The following is a 12,024-nucleotide window of genomic DNA, read 5'->3' as shown; positions in this document are numbered from 1 at the left end:
AAACGATAAAAATGTGATTTTGAAGAAATTCATTAAGTGTGTGTCCTGGGGAGATTTAGTGTGTGGAAATAGAATTACTCATCAATGGGATTTATTGAAACATAAGAAAACAATTTGGATTAAGTGAAATATAAGTAGGTGAAGAGAGATTTATGAAAAAGTACCTCTATAATTTATTCTTTAACTTAAAGCAAGATTTATCTATTTAAGGGGAATGGGCTCAATGAGCAACAAAGTGACACGTTCTTTGTTCTTCCCTCCAATATCATGTCCATGGCCATCTCCATGTTGGTACATGAATTGGGAAACCCTAGCCACGTTTGTTACAATCTCAACAAAAGTGCCATTGATGTCCACAACACGAGCTTCATTGATCTTCTTCCATGCCTCACTAATCAAATAGTTTATGTGTTCTTTGGCATCTTCTGCAGAAACACCAGTTTCGTGCATGTAAATTTGGATTGATTTAGGAATGTCACCTCGTTTTACCTCATCCTAAACAAATCAAGAAGAAATTGCAGATCAATAGGTGTTAGTAAAGAAAAAGGAATTGCAAGTAACTTTATGAAGTACTTAGGCCAATATAAGAAATATATATTGCTCTAATTGGACTAGAGGATCCAATTTAGGGCAATTTGGACCCATTTCGGGTGCATCTCGGTGATCTGAACCACTTATTTTTTACCTTCCGAGTAGATCATCCATGCAATAAACACGTCGAACGGATATCGGTAGTAACATATTTGGATCACATTTGTCTTTCAAAAAAATAGACTATCTATTCTCAAGATTATACTTGTCATTTATTTTTTTAAAAAGGAAAACATGATCCAACCATGTAACTAACAATATCTGATCAATTGAATTTTTTGTATTAATAATCTACTCAAAAGACGCTAAAAATTAAACAGTTTAAATTATCAAGATAGACTCAAACAGGCCAAAATTGCTCTATATTAAACCCTCTAGTCTAATTAGAGAACTTGAAAGAAGCCCAATCCAATTAGCTTACACACCCATGATGTTCCCAAATCATCTGCAAGTCTTGCAACCATTGATGACCACTTAATTATGTCATCTCACTTTTCTATGCATTCCAACTCCTCGCTGGTTATGGCATTTGTACTTAGAAAATAAGCATGTGTTAGTAATGTAGGAATAGAGGATGAAGTCCATGCATGGTCAAGGTACTCCTCAAGTGTTGGCATGTATCCACTGTGAGACCATCATGTGTTAGTAATGTAGGAATAGAGGATGAAGTCCATGCATGGTCAAGGTACTCCTCAAGTGTTGGCATGTATCCACTGTGAGACCATCTTGCTTCCTTCATGTAACATTGACATAAATCTCGCCACTACAACATTTCAAAAAAGCAAATTATATTCTTTATATGTTTCCTCATGTCAATTTGGTCTGTAATTTAAATTGTATTGATTTTGTTCTTCAATTTTTTTTTTATATCGTGTCGATTTAGTCTTATTAATAACATCCATTAAGAAATTGAATAGAAAAAAAGGACGAAATGACCCATTCGAAAAGAAATAGATCATTTTAAATTAGATGACAACCTTTCAATCACTTTGAAGAGAATGAATGAACTATTTTGTCCCTTTTCATTCTATTTTTCAAATGGACATTATCAATTAGATTTAATTGACACTTTTTAAAAATTTTCAAGATAAAATTGATATCATGAGAACTATAAGAATCAAATTGACACAAGAAGTAAATGAGCATGGGTTTAGTAAGCTAATATACAGCATTTGTTTGAATGTGATCAAATAATTATATGGTAATAAGATATAAAAAAGGACGTGGGTACCTTATTTTTAAGGTGTGGGAGGATATGGACGCCTTGTTCCTTAAGAGTGACATAAGCCATTTCATTAATGGTATTGAATAAACCAAGGAAGCATATCTTCATATAGTCTGGAAGTTGTTCAGCTGCATTGACATCCCATCTGAGATGCAAAAGTATTTTTAAAATTTTGTGTTAAAAACTAAAATAATTTTTTTACTTGTACAAAAAATAATTATAGAATCAAATAAATTCTCTCATATAAGTGTGGAAGCTGACAAAAAAGTGAAATCTACCTCATATGAGAGAAGATTATGTTTGATTTTGTAATCAATAAATGTCTGTTTAGACTTTCTAAAACTTAAAAAGTCCAGAAATGGTTCCATTGCATTAACATCTCATCTGAGATGCATAAGTGTTTTCAAAATTTTGTGGTAGAAACTTAAATAATTCTTCAACTTATGTATAAACTAATCACAAAATCAAACATAACCTAAATCTATTATGAGTGAGAAAATTATTTCTGATTTTATGATAGATTTTTATACTATTAGACTTTTTCAAACTTAAAATCATAGTCACCTAAGAGCAAATATTAAGAAGGAATGACATTCCCTAGTTGTACCAACCTGTCAATGGCATTGGTGAAAGGTTGGAGTTCATCCAAGGTACCATAAGCATCATAACATCATCAACACATGTTGCCAATATATTGATCCTTGTTTCCGTGGTCCTAAAATTTTGGAACTTAGGCTCAAAAGCCTCTCCTAGAGACCATAAATAATTCTCCACCACCCTGTCCCTAACAAAGGGCAACTTTTTCCCCCAACCTGTGCTTTCCCACCACCTATTAATTATTAAGTATGTAGAAAGATAAAATCAGTAATAATATATAAATAAATAATTTAATAAAAAATAATAATGTAACAAATTTTGGTCTCACCATTTTAAACGTGAATTATTATTTTAAAAATGTCGTGACTAGTATTATTTTAAAAATGTCATTATCACATATTTTGGTTGAGAATTGTGTATAGAGCTATTAAACGAATCAAGTTATCTAAACTCAAACTCAACTTGTGTTCAATTCATTAAAAACTCATTTAAAATCAGCTTATTACGTAAACAAACAAAACTTGAACACATTTTGAAACCCGTTAAGTTTTTAAACCAAGAATAAACAACCTATTGCTCAACTCGATAAATATAAATGGTAAATTACACTTTGTTCCCTTTATGTTTGACCAATTTTCCACTTTGGCCCTTACAATTATTTTTTTCCACTTTGGCCTATTAAAACTTAGACAGAAAATGACACATTAATAATTACGTAGTATAAAAATATTTTATCATATATGACTAACACCTCTTATATAAATTTAAACTCTAATATAATAATATATATTTTTTTATATTATGTGATAGTTATTGTGACCTTTTTTTAATCTAATTTTGAATAGAAGTTAGTTTTAGAAGTAAAGTGAGAAAAGTTTGATACATGAAAGGCCAAAATAAGAAAAACAAGCTTTAAGGGCCAAAGTGGGAAAATGTCCAAATATAAAAGGGGGAAAGTGTAATAACCAAAATTTATATGCACCATAAATAAAATGAAATCAAATTACTAGAGCTCAGTTTGTTGTCGGCTCAATTAAAACTTACTTTGAGATAGGATAAACAAGTTAAATTTAAATACATTTTAAGTCAAATTTTCAAACCAAATTGAAACAACCTATTACTTGACTCATTTGGTATCCTAATTCTATATAACAATTAAAAAAATAGAGTTTTTTTGGATAAAATAAAATACATTAAATTGAGTAATAAGTTGTTCCAATTTAGTAATAATACAAATGAAACTACCACATCATTCTGGTGTAAAATTCTATACAAATATTCTAGTGGAATAGCATTTTCCTATGGTTTAATTCTATTTCATGGAAGTGATCTTTTACCTTGATGCATGTTTTAGGTCTTCTTGGTGAATTGCTTGTAACATGTTGAAATCCAATTTGGCAAACTCAAGCAACTTGGCATTCATGTCCAATCTCCTCTCATATGCATCAATGAACCACCTTGCCTCCGTTCTTGGCATTGCCCAATGTAATGGGAGCTCCAAGGCATGACTCACAAGCATGCCAAGATTTGGATCTATGCTCTCCTTCTTGAGCCATTCTTTGAGATGTTTACCTGTGAAATCTCTAGCTTCTTCCAATATACTTTCATCCTCCATTAAGAGATATGAAGCTTCATACAATGAAAGAAGTCCCTTGGTATCCTCACATAAAGACTTCTTGAAGTTCCCAAACTTGTCCCTGAAACTGTTAAAAACCTCTTCAAGCAAGGAAGTGTTTGTAATCAGTTTTTCAATTTGTATAGAAATTGATTGTAGAACCTAGAATTTTTCTTATTTTTTTTAATTTGTAATTGCACTGATATAAGCAGCAATGTTTTAAATAGTAATATTGGGAAAAAATTGGTACATGTCATGTAGTTGTATGCAGATTATATATCCAATGATAAGTATTCGACATTGGACAATGCCGTCGTAAGTTTTTAAAAATCATTAACCATGCAACATATTTACATTGAGATTGTAGAGCTTGATTAGGATTGTATACTTTTTTTTTTTTAGGATTGTATACTTTACCACAACCATGCATGGATCTAGGAGTGTAAATCTGACTCGGCCCGACTCGGCCTATGTTGGGTCTCGCGAGCTCCTATCAAAATTCGGGCCGATTCACAGGCCCAAAAAAAAGTCCCAGTTCCAAGCTTAGGGATATTCGGGCCTTGGACGGGCCGACCTGATGGGCCTGGGCTTGGGCGGGCTTGATTATTTTTTTTTTGTCTTTTAAAATTTTTTCTACTAAAAAAGACACTGGGCCTTGGTTGAGCCCAGCGGGCCGGGCTTCAAGCCAGGCCTTGAGTGGGCCTTAATTGGGCTGGTGGGCTCGGCCATGGGCCGAGCTAGGCAGGTCAAGCCCACATGCTAGGCCGGACTTCAAAATGATGGCCCAGGCCCTAATCCAGGGGCTTGGGCCTGAGCCCAAACGGGCCTGGCCCATCCCAGGTCGCGGGCGGACTTTGGACTGCTCATGAACTGCGGGCTATTTTTACACTCCTACATAAATCTAACTAAAGCTATTATAATAATTTATTGACATAAACCTAACACACACATACATATACTTTATTAGTATTGTATTGTATACTTTACCACACAAACATTCACGGATCCAACTAAAACTATTCAATAATTCATTGACGTCAACCTAATAATTTATTAGCCTTTAAAATTTGTGTGTTTTTTTTTTTTCATTTTGAACCTTCATGTTTCAAATTTTTTTTTCAACTTACTCCAAAAGTTAATTTATGTCTAAAATTAGACAAAAAATGACTCATTAATAATCATGTGCATAATTTTTTTTTATTATATATAATAATCTTATAGTTTGATTTTCATGATATCTAAAATATTATAAGATAAATTGTAATTTTTTAATATACATAATTTACAACAATTTAACACAAAATATGAAAATGAATTTTATCAGATTAATACAACTTGCACCAATTGAAAAATATTTAAGTCCACTCTCCATCTCGTGTATATATATTAATTATATGTATATATATTTTATGTATAATATAATAATAAAAGGAAAAGATAGACAAAACCAAGGTTTTAAAATTTAATGAATAATGTTTGACAGTTTTAATTTGAGAGTTTTAATACAACTTCAATGATGTGAAGGTAAGACCCACAATTCTCTCTCTATGTACTCTTTTTCTTTTCCACCTTACTGGAGTTTCATTTAAAACTCTAATATTAGAATTATATTTCAAATCTATTTCCATCTTACTATTTTTCCTTTCCCTTTTAGCAATACTTTCCTTTTTGGGGACAAAACCACGTTGTGGGTTGTATATCATTTCAAATTTATTTCCATCTTATTATTTCGTTTGTTTGGTTTTAATTTTTAAAAAACACTTTTCAATTTTATTTTTTTTTTGTATTTTTTTGTTTTCAACAATTTTTTTTAATATTTTAAGTAATTTTTTTTAATATTTTAGACATACCTAACATAAATACACTTAAAAAATATATATTTGTGAAAAAATTTATAAAAAATTCACTAAATACCAAAAATATTAAAAAATTATAAAAATTCAATATATTTTTCATATTTTTATGTATTTATTAAAATTTTAAAATATTTTTTAACAAATATTTTAATATTTAGAAATATCTAAGTAGCGTACATTTTAAAAAGTATAAAAATTTCTTAAAATCTTTTAAAAAATTAAATTAAAAAAACTGAAGCGTAATATACTGATTATTATTTTTTCCTTTCCTTTTTTGCAGTACTTTCCTTTTTTGGACAAAACCACGTGGTGGGTTGTACATCATTTCCAATTTAAAAGATTCAAATGGAAGGGGGTTCCTCAAATTCTTTTCCATCTTATTATTCCATCCCTTTTTTTTTTCAAGAGAAAAAATATTGAAAGTTTTAAATTAAGAGTTTGAATAATATTAATTAGTGTGTGAGTTTCATGTAATATAAAATTTTGACCTTAGTTTTTTCTTCTTTTTTTTTTTAATTTTTTACATTATTAATACTTTTTTAAAATTTCTAAATTAAAAAGATGTATCATTTCTATTTTCAAGAATGGAAGTGGGGCATTTCCATCTTACTATTCCTTTCCTCGTCTTTTCCAAGAATGGAAGGGGGGTTCCAAGAAGGGAAGGGGGGTTCCACGTGTGGGCTGTACATCATTTCAAATTCATTTCCATCTTACTATTCCTTTACTTTTTTCTTTTCTTTTTTTTTTTTCAAGAGAAAAAAAAATTAGGAACTTTAAAGTAAGAGTTCTAATAATTCTAATTGATATGTGGGTCTCATGTAATGTGATATTTTGACTTTAGTTTTTTGTTTTGTTTTGTTTTTTTTTTTAAATTTCACATTATTAATACTTTGTTAGAACTTTCAAATTAAAAAGATGTATCATTTCTGTTTTCAAGAATGGAAGGAGAGGGCATTTCTATCTTACTATTCCTTTCCTTCTCTTTTTCAAGAGAAAAAATGTTGAGGGCTTTAAATTAAGAGTTCTAATAGTTTTAATTGGTGTGTAGGTCTCATGTAATGTGATATTTTGACCTTAGTTTTTTATTTTATTTTTTTGATTTTTTACATCATTAATATTTTTTTAGAGCTCCTAAATTAGAGAGATGTATCATTTCTATTTTCAAGAATGGAAGGAGGGCATTTCCATCTTGGAAAATAAGTGGGAGCTCTAATTAGAGCTACCACCCACTGCCACAGTTTGTATTGTGTCTGTTGTTGTTTTCTTTTTTTTTTTTTTTTTTTTTTGCTTTGTCACCTCATTAGTGGCGGATTTAAAGCTACTAAATTAGTGGTCTCTAGCACCACCGTTCCATCTTACTATTCCTTTCCTCTTCTTTTTCAAGAATGGAAGGAGGGGTTCCACCTGGTGGGTTGTACATCATTTCAAATTCATTTTCATCTTACTATTCCTTCCTCCTCTCATCAAGAGGCTCAACGGCTATATCTTTCGATAAGAAAAAGAATTGCAGAGAAAAATTTGTGATATTTATTGGTTTTAAAAAATATTATTGTGTTTCATTGTGCAATATTTTTTAAAAGAAATTTGATGAGTGTTGAAACGTAATTGTAAAAGGATTTTCTAGTCCTTCCTCTATTCTTGCAAAGAGAGATATTTTTATAAGTGATTTTTTATAATAAAATCACTTAGGTTAAGTGTGATTATATACATGATTCTAAACTAGTCGTGGGAGTAGTCAGGGGTGATCACTTGGTTAGATGTGACTAATACTGGATTTAAAATTAGTTGGTGTAATGCTATTTGATTAATAGTGGAGAAATCTGAAGGAAAATCTTGTGAAGTGGATATATGTTTTATTTGAACCGAATCACTAGAAATTATTTGCTAGCTTTCTTATTCCTTTGCTCATTTTACTTTTGTATATTGTTGCACAAATTCATTTATTTATATATTGGGTTAATACTTTTAATTTAACAATTTATTTAGAAACTCAATTTACTCCATCTCTTGAGTTGTCTTTTGGATAACAATATATAATCCACTCATCTAATCCTAATCCAAATCCAAACCCAAACCCAAACCCTGATATATAGTAATATATTTTTTATATTATGTGGCAGTTGACGTGCCATTTTCTGTCTAGTTTTGAACATAAATTAACTGTAAGAGTAAACTAAGAAAAACTTAAAGAAAAATGCTTGGGGCACTAGAAATGGAGCACTAATGATGTGACAGTGAGCCCCGCCCACTTTCTATGCCTTGTTTCTTCTTTTTTTCTTTTTTTTACCATTCCCAATGCATTAGTGCTATTAGTGGTGTATTTTTTAGTGGTCTAAATCATTGTTGAAACTTAAAATATAAAGAGACAAAGTAAAAAAAAAAAAAGGAAAATTTACTCATAAATCCTAGTTTCTGAAAAGTTGAACCATTTAGTCCTAAAAGTTTTCTTATGCTCCATTTAGTCCCATTTTATACATCATCATGATGTTCATGATGTAAATGAATCTGATGTTTCATTCTATAATTTCAAAATTTATTGAAATCTGATGAACATTAGATATTTGAAATCTAATGTTTGAAACATTCATCCTATAATTTCAAACATTATTGAAATCTGATGAACATTAGATATTTGAAATCTAATGTTTGAAACATTAATCTGATGTTTGAAACATTGTAATAGGACCTTTTAGTCTATAAGAAAACTTTTAGGACTAAACAGTGTATAAGTTATTAATTTGGGATTTATTGGGGCCCAAAAAAAAAAAGGCAAAAAAAGAAAATGACTAAACATATATATATATATATATATTATTGTACTCACAGCAACGGCATATACTTTTCTTTTAGCATAATGAAACTAGTATGAGCTATAAACATTAGCAATTTTATTGAACTGCACAAATTTATATTATATTTTCTTATTCATGATTGATTCTTCTTGTTATTATTGTGTATGTGGTTTATTTCACAACAATTTATTACTGCCTATTGGAAAAACCCACCACCCAACACTGCCAAACAGGGCATATCGGTTGTGAGTTAATGTGACTAGAAAATTAAGGTTTTAGCAATCAAAATGTTGTAATAAAATTATTTTTTAGGTATCAAATATTTTTGTTACGACAAGTAGGGGTGTGCGCGGTGCGGGTCGGTGCGGTTTGAGAGAAAAATAGAAATCGTATGGCGGGTGGCGGATTGATAAAAGTGTCACTAGAATTTGCCATTTTCCTTATCAAAAACCGGCGGTTCGGTTGGAAAATAATGACGAATTTTCCTTGGTGGTTCGGGCGGATTGGCGGTTTATAAAAAATATAATTCAAATTACAAAACTTAACTTAAAGAGTAAAAAAAAAATGAGAGATACCGTGATGTTAAGCATCTTGCGAAGCTTTCTTCTGATGCAGCAAGTGTAGCAACAACATGATAATATCAACGACTATGCCATCAGTTCATTACAAGCATCATTGGAAGCTACAATGATCAAATACAATACATAAAATTAATATCATTCAGAGTTTATAATATATTGAAAATGTTTACTGTTGAAAAATATTTAGATTGAAAAGTGAGCTGATGCAAGTTTGCAACATGGCCAAAAAAAAAAAAAAATTGAAAAGTGAATTGGAATCCAACTTTATTTTGGATTACCGACATCTTGAATTCCCCTTGAGCAGTAATGTAATACTATATTCTAAGGTATAGAATAACAAGCAAACTTAAGTAAAAAAAAATTTTTAGAATCCTATAAAACATGATTTAATAGCGGTGCGGGTCGGTGCGGTTTGAAAGAAAAATAGAAACCGGCGGATTGATAAAAGTGTCACTAGAATTTGTCATTTTTCTTACCAAAAATTGGCGGTTCGATTGGCAAATAATAACGAATTTGCCTTGGCAGTGCGGTTCGGTGCGGTTTTGGCGGTTTTGGCGGTATTATGCACACCCCTAACGACAAGTGTCATTATTATATTTTTAGTAATGAAAATTGAACATTAATGATGAATTATTATCTTTTTGGGACTAATTTTTTGTCTAAAAAAATACTTTTTGAGACCAAATTATTTTGTCTATAAAAGTATATTTATTAGTGATATTTTCAAAATTTTGTCGCTAAAAACCTTATTTTTGATTTTTTGGGACGACCTTTTAATGATTATCCTCATGACAATAAAAATTGGTCCCTAAATATCTTTTACAACAAAATTTTTACTTTTAACAATAAAAAAAATTTAATCTCTAAAACTCTTATATATTATAATATATGCATTAAATATGAAGTGATTTATCACAAATAGGCCAATACGTATGTGAAAAATAATCAACAAGTATTGGTCTATATGTAAAACCATCATAACACAAAAACCAAATAATAATAATAAATAATAAAAAGGTAAATTATACATATATTTTTTGAGATTCGCTTAAAATACGAATTGTTTTTTATAGTTTAAAAAATTATAAATATCTCATTATCAAAATTTTTTATTTAACAGAATTAATTGAAAAAAATAAAATTCGTAACTGTTCTCCTATAAAATAATAAAATTATTTGAATTATTAATTGAAATAAATTTTCAACATCATTAAAAATTATTAATTAACTTAATAATTTATTAATAAAAATGACTATTTGTTATGAAATTATAAACATTAGAAAACAAGATGTAATTTCTAAAACTATAAGGTACAATTCATATTTTAAATAAATTTTAAAAAGTGTGTTTATAATTTACCCTAATCAAAAATAAAGTTGAGGAAATCATCGAAGTACCTTGTGGTATATTATAACCATGTTGTCTCAAAAGCCTAAATTGAAGAGCTGTAGAATGTAAATCCTCATTGTTCCACTTATCATCATTTCTGATATTGTCCAACACTCTCTTTATTTCATCCTCAAAGTGGTAAAACACTCCAAGCCTTTGCAAGTCATCAATCATCTCAAGTCCACCCAATGGATCCACCACTTCTGCAAGCATTCTCTTCACTTCTTCCTTCAACTTTTCAGCACCCTTTACATATATATCTCCCTAAAAAAAAAGTATTAATTAATGTTAGCAAGCAAAACATTGCTTCTAATGAAACACAATTTAGAAAGTAAATAAAATTAATAAAAATCATATATATACCACATATTTACTATTTAGTGACTGCAGAGAATCGTAGTCCCAAATGGGAGGTTTATAGTTGGCAGTTCGCCTAACAATCGTCTGATCACAAGTTTGGCTCAAACTGATGCATCGAACGGTGCGCAGAGCTTGGCCATGATCAATGGAAGCAGCAGATTGTGATGATGCACAGCTTTGAGATGGTAACCTAGTTGAAGTGTAAAGAGAAGAGGTTGGAGCTACAAGTTTAAGAAGAGCAAGAGCCATTGCAACGAGTTTCTAACAAAGCTGCTGCTGATGCTGCTGTTGTGATTGTTTGGCTGTGTAACAACCTCTATTTAAAGGAAAGGAAATGGGTTAATTACACATATTGTAATGTCATTTTGGCCTTTTCACTTTTAATTATGTCAGTTAATATCTTACACTTTAAATCAAGTTACAATATCACACTTTGATTCATTTTTAAATCAAGTTACAATATCACACTTTGATTCATTTACAAACTACAGTTAATATGATTGATGGAACCTGTCATATTTGCTAAAAGTGGCATTTTTTTTTTCTCATTAACATTTCTACATTTTTATCAAAATTACTTTAATCCTTACACTTTCATTAAAATTTTAATTTTTATCAGCTTCAGTGACAGTAGATAGATAGAATGATAACATTGTAACTTGATTTAAAATATAAAGGTTGACTATCACTGACAATTGAAAATAAATAGACCAAAAATAAGATTACGATGGAAGTGTAAAGGTGATAGGTGTAATTAACTCAAAAAATAAAGAATAAAAATTATACATATGCAGAAAGGGTTTATCCGATTTCATTACTACTGAATATGACATTATTACTCTTTCAAGAAGAAGTAAATTACATTTTATCCTTTATGTATCACCATTCACTACAAGAAAAAGCATTTTTGCCGACCACTTTTAGCTACCAAAACTAATTTAGTCGCCAAAAGTCACGGAATTGGCTACCAAAAATAATATTAGTCGGCAAAAGTCAGATTTTTAGCTACTAATTTTT

General features: G+C 29.9%; 1 pseudogene; it reads right to left on the bottom strand.

Moving 5' to 3' along the window:
• Nucleotides 1–201: 201 nt before the first annotated feature.
• On the bottom strand, nt 202–11,256 carry LOC114273959 (terpene synthase 10-like; annotated as a pseudogene).
• Between the last annotated feature and the right edge of the window lie 768 nt (nt 11,257–12,024).

Source organism: Camellia sinensis, chromosome 12, assembly GCF_055761805.1.
Source record: "Camellia sinensis isolate YWXY chromosome 12, ASM5576180v1, whole genome shotgun sequence".
Taxonomy (NCBI): Eukaryota; Viridiplantae; Streptophyta; class Magnoliopsida; order Ericales; family Theaceae; genus Camellia; species Camellia sinensis.
This window is presented reverse-complemented; position numbering and strand designations above follow the sequence as displayed.